The sequence below is a fragment of the Condylostylus longicornis genome, unplaced genomic scaffold (genome assembly GCF_029603195.1).
Source record: "Condylostylus longicornis isolate FDR11 unplaced genomic scaffold, ASM2960319v2 ptg000010l, whole genome shotgun sequence".
Lineage (NCBI taxonomy): Eukaryota > Metazoa > Arthropoda > Insecta > Diptera > Dolichopodidae > Condylostylus > Condylostylus longicornis.
The window spans coordinates 21,379,279-21,394,169 of record NW_026577979.1 but is presented as its reverse complement, the minus strand read 5'-3'; the positions used below and the strand labels follow the sequence as shown (position 1 = coordinate 21,394,169).

Below are 14,891 nucleotides of genomic sequence, written 5' to 3'. Positions count from 1 at the left end.
ATGAGATTAAATAATTTAAATAAAAAATATTACAAAATGTAATATCAAATAGAGTTTTAAAATCAAAAATGTAGTTTTAGTGTGTATGTTTCCGAATTCTCAATAGTTTGTATAGTCTCGAAAATTTGTTTAGACTCAAAACGTTTCTTACTTTTGTGGACTTGGTTCAGGATTCTTTTCATATTTCCAATGAAAGGCTCAAAAAGAAATTTTTACTATATATTATACAACAAAAATGCAACAAAAAACCTTAGTATAAAATGCGCAAGTACTGTAAAATTTTTAATGTTGGTTTAGTCTAAAAATTATAAACTACATACTTATAAAATGAACACTTAACAAAAATTTCAGTGTAACTATGCTATAGTGTTAACGACGAGTTTGTTATTCACTGATATATTAACAACAAGTGAAACCTAATATGAACAAAAAGTAAAAGGATTGTTAATATAGGGTTGTATTTCAAATAATTTCATAATATGGCGATGAGACTTTTTTAAAGTAAAATTTTCCTTTTAACCGTAACTGAGCGTTACAATTCATAAATTACGTTGATGCACGTATCATGTCCATGGTATATTAAAATAATTCACAAGTAGTTTCACGTAAACGTAACACATTTAAATACTAAATCAATTTTGATTGTAAACAAGAAAATTCCTGTCAAATCTTACTATAATTTTGCTAGAAAACTTATCGCAAATGAATTTTATGTGTTTATTTATTTTTCCTGAATTCAATTAAGCAACCTCAATTTAATCACCTTTTTTACTGACGTATCTTCGTGCTCTTTTAACATCATAGCGTAATCATAATTATAAAATTAAATTAATTTTAATAAATGTATAAATTTATAAAATATTTAAGTATACTTTTGTACATTTTGAATATAAAATGATAATTTTGTTTTATATAACGGAGTTGAAAATATATTTTGTTGATTGTTTGTTTTAAAATAATATTTAATTTATTATTATTACAAAAAAAAAAGAAATTCTAAGACAATTGTTATGATAGCAAGAGTATATGTTCAAAAGAAGCGACAGAACACCATTTTTAATTTATTCAAAATTTAATTTATTTTAAATAATAAATTAAGGTGACATATTAAAATACATGAGAATAAGCATGTACGTTACGTATATATTTATATAGTTGATAAAACAATGCTGGCAAGAACAAAATGTAATTGACATTTAACACGATTCTATTAGAAATAAAAGTTGAATACTCCAATTGAATTGATTGAAAAGTCTTATCGGAGTACAATAATAATGTTATCAAAAATTTGCAAGCAACGGTACATATGTATATACATATGTATATATATTTTGTTAATCTATGCAAAATATGATTTGCTTTGCATTTTTAACTAAAACTGATTAAATATGATCAAAATTGCAACAGTAATAAACGACGTATTTGAGGTTAAGAAACTTTTAATTAAACAGCATGCAATTAAGTTTTTATTCAATAGCGTTCAACTTAGTAACCTAAAAGCAAACTATGTGTGATTATGTGCAAGTATCAGTTTATATTTTATAGCTTTAAGGCACAGTGTTTCTATTTTTAATAAATTCGATTTTGAAGAATCTATTCTTCACATTTAAATTAGTTTTGCAAATCACATGAGTACCCATTACATTAACTTGTTATCTGGTTTTTTGAATTTATTAAAGAATCCGAATTCAATAATTAAAAAAAAAATTGTGTTGCACAGAATAAATAGCTCCAATTGAAAAAGCTTTCACAGCAAAGTGAGAAGTGAGGCCGTTTGTTGCCATTTATGAATGATTGTCTGCTCAATCAACCCTATATCACTTTCAAATTTTATTTTAGAAGAATTTAGGACTAAAAATAAAATTAACGAAATCTAAGTCCAAAATAATAATTTCAAAACATAATTAAACTTTATAATTTTAATACTTTAATTATAATTTTGTATACTGTTATTTAAATTAAGTACTAAGTATATTTATTTAACATGATAAGATTTGTTGCTGTTTTTTTAGTGTGGTTAGGAAACCTCAATTTGAAATCTTAGCGATATCATAAAGTTGTTTATCTAACCGCAATAAAAATAGTGTTTATCTAACCACATAGAACTTAGTTAACATTAAACTACACATGTATATATGTACTTGATATATATAAATGTACATATAAACTTGATGCTAAATTACCAAGCCGTATAATGGTATAGAATGTAGAGATTTTAGATAATTGTAAAAAAAATCTAAACTACTCCAAAAAACTTAAAAATAACTTAAAATCTAATTTTTTTTTCATAAATAATAAACAATTTTTAGTATTGATTAAAGATAATAAGTTCTAAACTTTTAAATTTAATTTATTTAATTTTCAATAGCAAACTTTGCTTGACTTTTTTCACTCCCTGTACAGCGAGCAAAACTTCGACACAATACTATTAATATAAATGAGAATTTTTAAGTTGACGATGTTATATTGATAAATTATGTAAACCGATAATTGCTGCCATTTACCAATTTCACCAAAGCTAATGAAGTTATTTTATGTTCACATTACTACACAATATTATTGTTAATATAAGTATATTAAGTTCACTTATATTGCGAGATAATCAGACACGAATAAGACGATTTAGAAATCGATATTGAGCAAAAATCTCCAAACCATTATTATCTAACAGTTGCAAACATACTTCTTACAATACAAGACGTAAACATTATGCTCACACATAATGTAAAAGTTGCATAAAATTTTATCCAAACAACTGAAGCTTTTAAAACAAATAACATAGTTTAGGGCGCTTTTCTTTTTGTTAACCATTTTTTTGCTAATTTTCGTTGTTTGCATATTTTGCGTAAAGTGTTTGAAATTTTTTTTAATTGACTTAAAAACTAAATCATTTTTTAAAATCAATTTTTCATAGAGCGTTTGTTTTTTGAGGTAATTCTTTAGTTTTCAGCAAAATATCTACTTTCTCTTTAAAGGTTCTATTAAATGAAAACATAAATTAAAATCACCTTTAAAGTACTAAATTTTGATTATATTTAATTACACATATAAGTGTACGAAATTACCAAATATCATAATAACTTATTCGTCAATTCATAAATAAAGCAAAAGCTACTACAAAACAATTATGTAAAAGAGCGCAAATAAAATAATATAAAAGATTTTTCAAATCAAAAAAAAATTAGGCATTATTTAGAGCGCGATTTTCAGCCACAGTTTATAAATTTTGAAAAGTTTTCTTTGATATTTTTAATAATATAATTTTAGTTTTCACTTATTTGAATGAAAAAAGACCGGAAATTTAAAACAGAATAAAAAAAATTGTTAATGATACAGAAATGAAAACCAAAAAACTTTTCTATTTTTAATAAAAGAAAAACAAAAAATGAATTGGTAAATAAATCTAAGCTATTCAAAATTAAAACATCATTCAATTCAGTCGAACTGACATGCAGTTTCCCCATTATAATGTTACAAATCAAAATCAAAGCTATTTTTTGTGTGATGTTCCACCATCTTCACTTTATTCAAAGCTAAAGTATGTACTTCTGTGTAAGTCTTTATAGTAAACTTTTTGTTTTAAATGCATTTTCTATTGAAATAACAACATTTTCATTCAATTTTTTCATACCTAAACATTATTTTCGTTTTAAATTTTAACAAAATTTTGGAAAAAATGAAAGTTTCAAAATTCAATTCTATTATTATGTAGAAACTAGAAATTGAAAAGGCATTTATTTCGAATGATTTACGGCATCCTAATTTTAAATACAAAATAAAGATTATTGAAATAAAACTTTTTTGAAAAGAAGTACATATTATACTCGTATACATATAAATAAAATAAAGATGAACGGTTTTCGTTTGGTAATGCTACCAAAATTTCAGAAAATAGAAACTTTAATCTTTTTCGTTTTGTAAAATAACAAATTTTGATAATTAATTAAATTTTATTTAATTAAAAGATATTTCTAGTTTTTTATTATCCTATATATTAAAAATTAAATGCTTTTGTAACAATAAAATGATAAAAACCATTGTAATCTCAAGTACCAATTGTAAATTAGGCGCCCATGTTATCAACGCAGGTACTTTTAGGCACTTATGAGAGAATTTCAAGGCAATAGTTTTTACAAAATTCAAATTGCAGAATTTTTATTTTGTTGAATTTTAGTCATACTAATTAAAGATTTTTATTTTTACTTCTAAAAGTGTTGACACTACTGTACTCGAAACTGTAAACTCGTAAAATGCTTATAAAAATTATTAAAAATATTGAATCAAATGAAATTTTAAGTTCTATGTGAACAGAATTGTCCCGTTTACCCAAATATGCTGAATTAAGTTCATTTTCCAATGGTTCGTGTTTTTCGTACTTAATCGCATTCGGCTCCTACTTAAATCAGTTTAATTATCTAAGGTTTTTAAATCTACTTTATATAATATATATTTATTAATATATAAGTATAAGTATACGAAATTTTACAATTGAGAAGTGAATTCGATTGCTTATAAAACAACGACACTGAAATTGTTAAAATTATTGTTGACTTTTATTGAAAGTAAAAAAATACAATAGATTTCCTTAGTGTCAAATACGTTATAAGTTACTTCATAAATTTTATGGGTTCAAGTATCAAAGACTAAAAAACAATAGAATTTATTTAATAAAATTATGATAATTCTAAAATGTACCATTAATTTTGCTTCCTAAACTTAAAAATAATAAACGAATTTGATAAATTGCTTTAATATTTTATACTTTTTGTTTGGTTTGAGTAAAACAAGAATATGAATAGATTTTGTTGACCCATTATTATTAGAATTTTCAACTTCAACAATGTCATAACAGATAATTCAAAATTAAATAAAAAATCAGATTCTTCATTAAAATATGAAGTCATCCCGTCCTACTACTATTAAGTCATAATTTCAATTATTGTAAAAATTCAAGTGGCAAATAACAAAATTATAATTTAAATATGGTTTTATATTTTTATTACCTTTGTATTAATGAGGTTTGCAATTGAAATTATTAAAAATGAAAAAAACATTAAGTAAGTATTAATTATGGTATTAAGAGTGTCAATAAAGAAAAAATTTAAAATAATCAGTCAGTTATTTTGGCTAAAAATATGAAAATTAGCAAATTAAAAGAAGTAAAACTTGTTTTCAATTACAAGTAGACAAAATAAAAACAAGATTGTAACTTGGAGATTTTACAGTTAAGGAGTTTCGTTTGTATTCTATGGTGTGTAAATGTCAATTAGAAAAAAATTTTAATAGCTATTTGAAATTGATAGCAACCATTTTTTCAATTATTCAAAATTACAAAATATAAAAAAACAATCGTTTGACAATGACATAATGTATACGTATACATGCATACATACATTCATCTATACATTTGAAATTCATTTGAAATTTGGCTGAAATACATTCAAACTCTGTCAATCGTTAGTGAGTGTTAGGCTTTTAATGGGACATGGTTGACAATCAGCCTTTGTGACCTTGCAATTTGCAATCGACATAAACCATCAAGACATTTTTAGTTTTAAAATGTTATGAAATGAGAAAATCAGTAAAGTAATCATAAAAATTAGTTTTAATTTAAGCATTTCAAGTATTGGCTGACTGAGACCATAAGATTTACATATTCAATAATAAGTCTTGTGATTTCAGTCTTGTGATAATCAGTCTTGTAAGAATTTAAGGTTCTTTTTCAATTCGCGTTTTTTGTTTACTAAGTATAGATTTATTATATTGATTAATCCAAAATGATTCCAATTAAACAAATTAATTTATTACTGCCGCGTTCGTATCTACGTACAAATATGAACATATATGCTTGTTACGTTTAAATAGAAATAAAATCTATTCTAATACAAGCATCAAAAATTCTTATATATTTTTACTAATATGTATAGAATTTGAAAATAAAAAAACCTTCTTAATTGAACATTTAAACGATCAATTAAGAGTGATGATGTCTAAGTATACATACTTTTAGTTTCTAATTATTCTTTCTTTTTTTCTGCATATTTAATTAATTTTGAACATTTTCCAATTTTACAATGCATTTTAATTATGTGACCGACCAATCATTCACTTTATCTGACATTAATGTCAATCATTAATTTAGAACGCTCCGTTTATGTAGTCCACTATAAATTTTAATATACAAAATACAATCAGATACGTTGTTTCTATAATGTAATACATATATATATGTATGTATATTTTTTATTTATTTTAACATTTATTTTGTATCTCATAGATATATGTACATAAATTCACATTCAGATAGGTACTCTACAACTAATATTGTACTAACACGTAACAATGAAATGTAATGTTCACTACTATGTGTACCTATCGAACGATAGTATTTTATGTAAACCCACGTAAAAGAGAACTAAGTTCCGCGCAAAATCAAAATGAGAACACCACAAATAAAAAGCCACATCAGGAGCTATTGTATATTAAAGGTTCCTACTTATTTATGATTATATTATTTTCATTATTTTCCTGTCTCGCCATGGAATTTATTTTTTTTCTTTCATTTGTACTTACACGTAACTGCATAATCGTTTTGTAAGTACATACTTACATACACACTCACATCCATACAAATTTATATGTGAATGTAGTACGTATATCATTTTAAATAAGTTTTGTATTACACAATTTGAGTACCTACGTTATTAACTTAAAAAACTACTAATTCCATATAAAAATCGTTTAAATTCGACAAATTTTATTTTGATAAAGAATACCAATTCGTTCAGATTTCAAAGCAACCGTATGTACATGTAAATATATGTACGTACATACATATATTTCAGTATGCAATAAAAAACTCATTCTATACCATTTGTAATTCTTATATGTATTCATGTACATACTTCATAAATAACAATGTTGATGAACATTTTCAAAATGCACAAGTATATTTGCAGATTTTGAGACCCCCACACAAAAGTACTTATTAAGTTAAGTATAAGTAAGTACAATATACAAATATAGTAGTAAAACCTTAAAAAAAATATAGTTCTTTGTACTACAATGTAAAACTGAAAATTTAAGTAAAAGTACCCATAATGGCTTACATAAGATTTGTGTGATTACATGTACGAGTACATACATACGAATTCTACAATTTGTTTTAAGAAGATGAACCCATTCAAAAACAATTTTTTTGTGTTTCAGAACAACCACTTAAACTATTGAGCAAATAAAATTATTATACATATGTAAGTATACATCTAGGTAAGTAAACTCTCTATAAAACAATAATACATGACACAAATAGATATTCACATACATATGTATGTATATCCCATACAAAACATCGTTGTATATAAAAAAGAGGGCCAACATCGCTTACTTAATTGTTTAGAGAGCACAGCAGAAAACCGCGTGGTTTTCAATTGATTTAATTTTGTTTTAATGCCTATATTTCATGTAGAAAACTTTAACTTTAATACAATTTATAAGCTTTTCAACAAAAAACAAAAAAAAAAACATAAATATAACATTATGGCATAAGTATTTACATATAATTGTATACAACGTATGAATATGTATCCATGTACATATATAAAAGTAATTATATATTTTGAATATTAAGAATAATTTAAAAAATACAAGCAATATTTTGGGCAGCAACAGTAAGTAATCAAATACACTCATATTTATTGTATGTACATACATGTATGTAGTATAGAAAAAATTAAAGCATGTAGGCAGGAATATTATTAAGGTGTCCTGAATTATTTGTACATATACAGTCAACATTGTACATTATTGTAGGTACACAAACGTACTCGAACACCCTATATGAAATTTAAAAAAAAATTGTGTTTAACTGAAACAGTTATATACAAACTGTATAAATACATACAGACATGAATACATACGAAAAGTAATGAAAGGCCAAAAAACTAAAATTGGATTTTTTTCTTTATTCCAGAAAATAAATAAAAAATTTCATCACCATGATGAAATCAACAGACTAGGCTGTGAAATCAAGTGTTTTTTTTTCTTATTCTTGTATGTTAATTGTATATATGTACATATGTATGTACTCGTGTATTTATATAAGGTATATTTTACTTATTAATAATCCCATGTACTCTCGTTCTTTATTTTCGGATTTCATCAACAGCAAATGAAATAAAAAGGTCAGTAACTTTTTTCTTTGATTTTTTTTTCTTGAGTATTACTTATGTAAATTTTTTTACATATATACACAGATATATGTATATGTATGTATCGTAGAAGTATACAAACACAAAATCATATAATTGCACACGTATATTTAATTAGATGTATGTATGTATGTGCATTGTAGGATTTGTTATTTGAAAACTTAATTTATTTTAAACCGGGAGGAATTAACGTTTGAATATTATGAACATTCTAAGTACGTATGTAAATAGATGTTTTAAAATAAATCTATGTACTTGAGACAGAATATATAATGCATATATACATATATATTGCATATGAATATGTAAACATATAAAAGTAATTTTAATAATTAATGTACGGCAAGAAGACGGCAAAACCCTCGCATTCAAATTTACAACCTAGCAAAATTTCCTATTTGATTTCGGCAATTAATAATAAATAATAATAAAATTTTAAATTTTTTGAACTAAAAAAAGATTAATCGAAATGTTTAATGTTCCGAAAACCTAAGTTTATTTGCAGTCTGGTACATTTTTCCAACTATTACTTCAATTACTTCAATTCGAAACCATAAAATTATGGAATGGTAAGAATTTCGCCTTATGACCACATACTGCGTTTGATATACGAATAAAATTGGAAAACAACTAAAGTTTTCTATTTAAAAACTGCATTGACACTTGGAACAGCTGAAATATTTAGAATCAAATTGAAGTGTTAAGAATGTTTCCGCAACTGGAAAGAATTATTTTTTGCATTTCTCCACTCATATTTCGTTTATCTATTTATAAACGAATGAGTGAATTATGCATAGCATAAAAAAATATCTATTCCAGTTTTAAAAATCAAATGCATAATTAATTAAAAATATTTAACATGATTGTTGCATTTATGCAACAAGGAAATTCACAATATTAAATGGAATAAAAGAACTTAAATAAGAAAATAAAGAAATGAAATTCAATGAAAATGAAAATTAAAATAACAAAGAAAGATAGAGTGAGAGGGAGAGGGGAAAAGAAATTATTTATTTTTATTCAATTTCTACATAATTTTATGATTCTAGGTAAGTAAGTGTTTTGTTTTTTCTTTTTTGTGCTGAAAACTGTAAAACGTGATTTCTTAGAAGGTTAAGCAAAAAATTTAGATTGTAGATTAAAAAGCGAACAAAGTGTAACAAAATAAATCACGTAATGAAGTTTTTAAAGATTTTAAAAGTTTAAAATTTGATTAAATAATAACTAAAAGGCATACGTATGTACAATATGAGTTAAATAAATAATTTTGATAAAACGAAGAAATTAAAAGAAAAATAACTAATTAGTAAACGCGGACAATTCTTGCGTAATCCACGCATAAAATGAATTATACGTATACCTACTTAATCAACAAACGTGAAAACGTCCGATTCAATATTGACATTGTAATTTACTGTTACTATTAAGTTTTCATTCGGCACATGTAAAACTTTGAAATCTTACATACAAAATTTCTTCTGAAAATATTAGACAACTATGATTATAGCCGTTTGATCATAAAAATCGTCATGTATTTTAAGAGCGTATCTCTTTAATGGTCAAATAGCTTTCGTTTACATGAAAGGGTTAAAAATACCTAAAAGTATCAAACATTATCACACTTCAAATATAACTACCCATTTTAAGTAAATATTATAATTTAAATTCAAATAGAATACAGTTTCTAGATCTCATTTTAAATATTTAAACAGATTTATAGAAAATTCAAGGCTTTATTTACTTACTTAAGTTTTTTCAATAGATTTTAAAATAAGTATTTGCTAAAAACTTTAACAAATACTTAAATGTTTTGTAAAACTTATAAAAGTTATTTTATTAAAAGCTTGGCAAAAAAGGGAAGACATTTTTTTTTTTAATACATACTTAAATAAGAATAGAATTCAATTGAGAAATTCATTTTAGTCAACTGATTATAATAAAAGATGATTAAAATTCATAATTGATTTATTTTTCGTTGTCATATGGTATAAAAATAAGTATTTAGGCTTATAATAAACGTAAATACTTTAAGACAATGTAAAAATATTAAATTATTTTTGTATTTATGCCGCAAAATTTCTTTGTGTAACAGCGTATAGGTATAATAGATGTGACGGCATTTATGATTGATTACACAGTGAAATCACGGTTATGTGGAACATTTTATATAATAATTAAATTAATATAAATTTTAAATTTGTTTTTTGGTTGAATGGGAAAACTTTTACCTTAAAAGCAAATTTTAATGTACAATTTTCTCTTTCTTTTATTAAAAGTTCATAAGAAATATTAAAAATGGAGTGTCATAAATGACGTAAGTAATTAAAGTCCAAATTTGATTTAAAAATATATTGAAATAATAATTAAAATTGTAAAAGAGGAAATACATATATGTTGTGGGTGAATACATCTCTCGACAACAAATACAAGCAAAACAAGTACACCTTCATTCAAAATAAAGATATTAATAACTTAAACTTTCTTCCCATCCGCTGAGAGAAAAAAATTTATAAATATTTTCTCTCTCACTAATCACAGCACTTTCACCACACACATGAGAGAAGTAAAAAAACGTTTTTTGATGATTGTATAGTTTGAGTTTTATTATGGTTAATTATACGCAAATTAGACAAGGTGTCGTAGACTAAATGATACTTCCGAAGCAGAGTAAGAGGATAAGTCAAATAGACGAAAAACAAATATTAATAGAGGAATTCTTCTTTTTGGCTAATTTTCTTAATTTATATGGCATCAAGACTTTTCTAATATTAAGAAGCCTTATATTTGAATTTTTCAATTTTTGCATTTTTCATTACAACTCGAGAAATATTTCATTACAACTCGAGAAAACCTTAGTGAAGCCTGCCTCTAGATTACATCAGGTTTCGAAAACTCTGCGTAAAATTAAAAAATTATTTTATTTTTAACTGAAATAGTTATAAAAAAGTTGTATGGAAATTTAATTAAATGCGATTGATCGTATGATCGTATAATGAACTTTTATTTTCTCGTTTTTATCAATTTGTTAATTCTACTGGGCATACAAAGTATAATAATTATTTAAAGTAAATATGTATGTAATTGCTATACCCCAATATGCAATTTTGTTGCCTTAAGAATAATATATTTGTGTGGTTAGTTAGTTACTATTATAGAATTTGTTTTTGCAATGTTATTAAAAAAAAGTTTCAAGTTTAAAACTACAAAATAATAAACAACACGTGCTTAATTTTTAACACAAAAATAAATTTATGTTATCTATTATGACATACCAAATCAAGGTTAAGGTTAGTATATAAGTATATATGCATTAAAATATAACAAAAGACATGTGCATTATTATTAAATTAAAAAATGAAATAAAATATACATACATGATATTTTTATAATGTATAAGACAAATTGTAATTAAAATTCACATATTAGCACGAACATGCATAAATATAAATTATAAAATATAATAATAATATTATGTAACAGCATTAAAAAATTATTTTGTTTACTTAAGTAGTTGTAAAAAATAAAAAAAAATATTAAATATAAGTACTTTTGCACATAATTTTGTTTTGAAAAAGCTTATGGGTATTCTTCTTCCACACGAACACGTATAATAATGTGTAATTGAATGTTAAATAGAACATGTGCTAATAACAGTGATGAATATAAAATAAGATTGCATATGCATAGGAGTTAATTTATCAAAATTCTTTTTTATTATTCTAATTGTAAGTTATTGGATTATATTGAAATTGTTACAACATTCTACGGATTGAAAAATTGATTTTAGAACCATAGATAGCGCCTTATTTATACTAATAAGAAAATATTTTCCGATTACTTCACACAATAAGTAATATAAATAAAGACTGCTTATAAATCGAATCATCTTTCCGACAATTTAGCTTATTGTATTATCGATTTATACAATTGATTTTTAGTGTGTGTCGAATTTTATGGACCATTTGACTAACATACATATACATATAAGTATATATATTATGTAAAACATTAATTTATGTTTTACTTTTAATCATGCAATTTTCTGTTAGCATTACAAATACAAACTTTCATATAATTTTTTGATATTTTACATATGTATGTATGTATGTTAATAAAGTCTATAATAAAAAAATATTTTTTTTTTCTTTTAATCATAATTTTAAAATTATAAAACGGTTGACTAATCGCTCATGTAGCCGGAAATGGGAATTACGTAAAAGGAAAACAAAATAGCGAAAAAAAAAACAAAGCAAATTTACAAATACGATGAAGAAAAACTCATTTTACGTTTGATTGGTTTTTCTGTTTTTCTTTCTTTCTTTGTAACATTTGAATAAATACATACGTAAATTAATGTAGGTATGTAAGCACATATATATCATAAGTATGTATAAGTATACATATACAACAAATCATGAAAAGCTTATGATATTTAATTTATGTACGCATATGTATGTAACAAAATAAAAGGAAACCTAGTGTAGTGGTTTCCTACTGAAATTATTTTTTTTTTCTTTCAAAAACAATTGATCGTTGCATTTTGATTACAATTGAAATTATCTATGGAAATGAAATTAAATCTGAATTAGAAAATAATATAGGGATAATATATACACAATGTGGGACACACCCACCTCTATTTTTACAATTATTACCTATTCCTTATGTTTTATAAAACTTCTTTATTCGTATAACAAAAATATCAATGTCGCTTTTGTTATATTGTGATGAGTTGTATAAAAAATTAAAAAATAAAAAAAAAACTTAATTCGTACTAAATAAATGATTAAACATTTTTATTTACTCATCAGTAAGAATATGATTGTTATACAATACCACCACCTCCACAAAAGAGAACAAAATAACTGCCTACTGTCTACTATTATAAGTATTCCGCACACATCTTTTTTTTTTTATTTATTTTTTCAAATTATTTTCAAATACTTAATTAATATTTTAATAATTCAATTTTAAAAGATAGTACCTATAAACACATACACACAGAAGTATAATAATTTCAATTTATTCTGCACTATTTAAATTAAGTATGTATAAAATTACATATTTGGTTTAAATTATAATATTTCAATTTAAGCGTACGAAAAATTTATGTATGTGTATACATAAATATTCTAGAAGCTATACGGAAATGAGTAGAGATTAAAAAAGTTAAACTACATATTTTTTCTAATCTCATTTTATAATCAGTTATTGCCAACACTGATTAAAAGAGTAACAAATATTAATATAAGTACACTATACTCAACTTTATCAGAAAAATCAAAAACAAAAATCATCAATATTCAAAAAATATTAATCTTATGACCAAGTGATAATTAATTAATCACCACAAATTATAAGTAATTCAATTATATTTTCATAAGTGTACTGATATTGACGTGAGTAAAATATAAAGGTTCTCTTTAAGCTTTAACAGTGAAAGATAATCTCTCCAATAAATTCCCGTTTTTATTTTACTTAACATAATGAATAATTTATTGTGGCATGGCAGTGCAATTTTTTATCAATATAAATGTATAGTTTACAAATTATAAAGATTGGATTATCAAAGTAGAATAATTACACCACTTTATCATTTTATGAGAGTTGTGAAATTTCTTGTTTTTTTTTTATTATACCTATATCATATTTTATTATTGTGTGTACAACAGTACAATAGAGCACATAAATGTATGCTTAGATATATACTTAAGTAAATTAAAATTTTTGTTTCTAAGTTTGATGTTTGCTTTTTCTTTTCTGTTTTTGTCGTAATCAACTTTTGATTCGAGTACAAAGTTCAAGAGAATAATTATATGGAAAAAAATAAATTACCCGTACATATGTATATACACATATCAAATTAATAATAATTTAATTAAAAAATGTTTCTAATGTGATTTCAGAAAGATTTTGTACTTACGTAGTATATACACACACGCATATGATCTACAAATCTGAATAATTTTATGGAATGAATTGCGTATAGATTGTATGAGGAGTATTTAAAATCGGCTTTCCTCAAATGAAATGACAATTTATTTAGCTTTGATTTTATAATTAGTTAATTTATTCCAAAAAAAAACTTATATGAAAACATAATACTTTGTAAAATCTATACTGAATTTTCGAATTTGGACAGAAAAAAAGCTTCAAATAGATCTAACTATTTAATGCTAACATAGAATAATTTTTCAAAATAACTAAATATTTAAAGGAATGTAATAAATATTTAATCGAAAAGAAAATTTTTTAATTGAATAAAATTTTGACCTAAAATGATTAGCGAAAAGTAACATTGCTGCTCACAAAATTTATAAAACTTCATCAAATTTCTTTTAAAATTTTTCTAAATTTTTTACTACACAAACAAAATAAAATTAATTCATTACAATTTATTATTGGAAATTATTGTAAACATAATCGCAACTGTGAGTGCACTAGCATTATTTCAAAATAAAATGAATAAAATTTAGGTAAATTAATGTATAATTAATTAGTGATCTGAAATTTATGGCATGCTTCAATACCATTTATCGCAAATTAATTAAGAAATTAAAATGCATAGTAGAAAGAAATGCAATGCAATTCTTTCTACTATGCATTTAGATATGTGCGTTACTTGCAATTTCTATTTGTATTTGGTTTCAATGCGATTAATTAATATTTTGTCAAGTCTAC

General features: G+C 23.7%; 1 protein-coding gene across 5 annotated transcripts in view; it reads right to left on the bottom strand.

Moving 5' to 3' along the window:
* The window catches only part of LOC129618689 (uncharacterized), an 82,651-nt gene that overhangs the window by 18,191 nt on the left and 49,569 nt on the right, over positions 1–14,891 (bottom strand). The window lies entirely within an intron of this gene.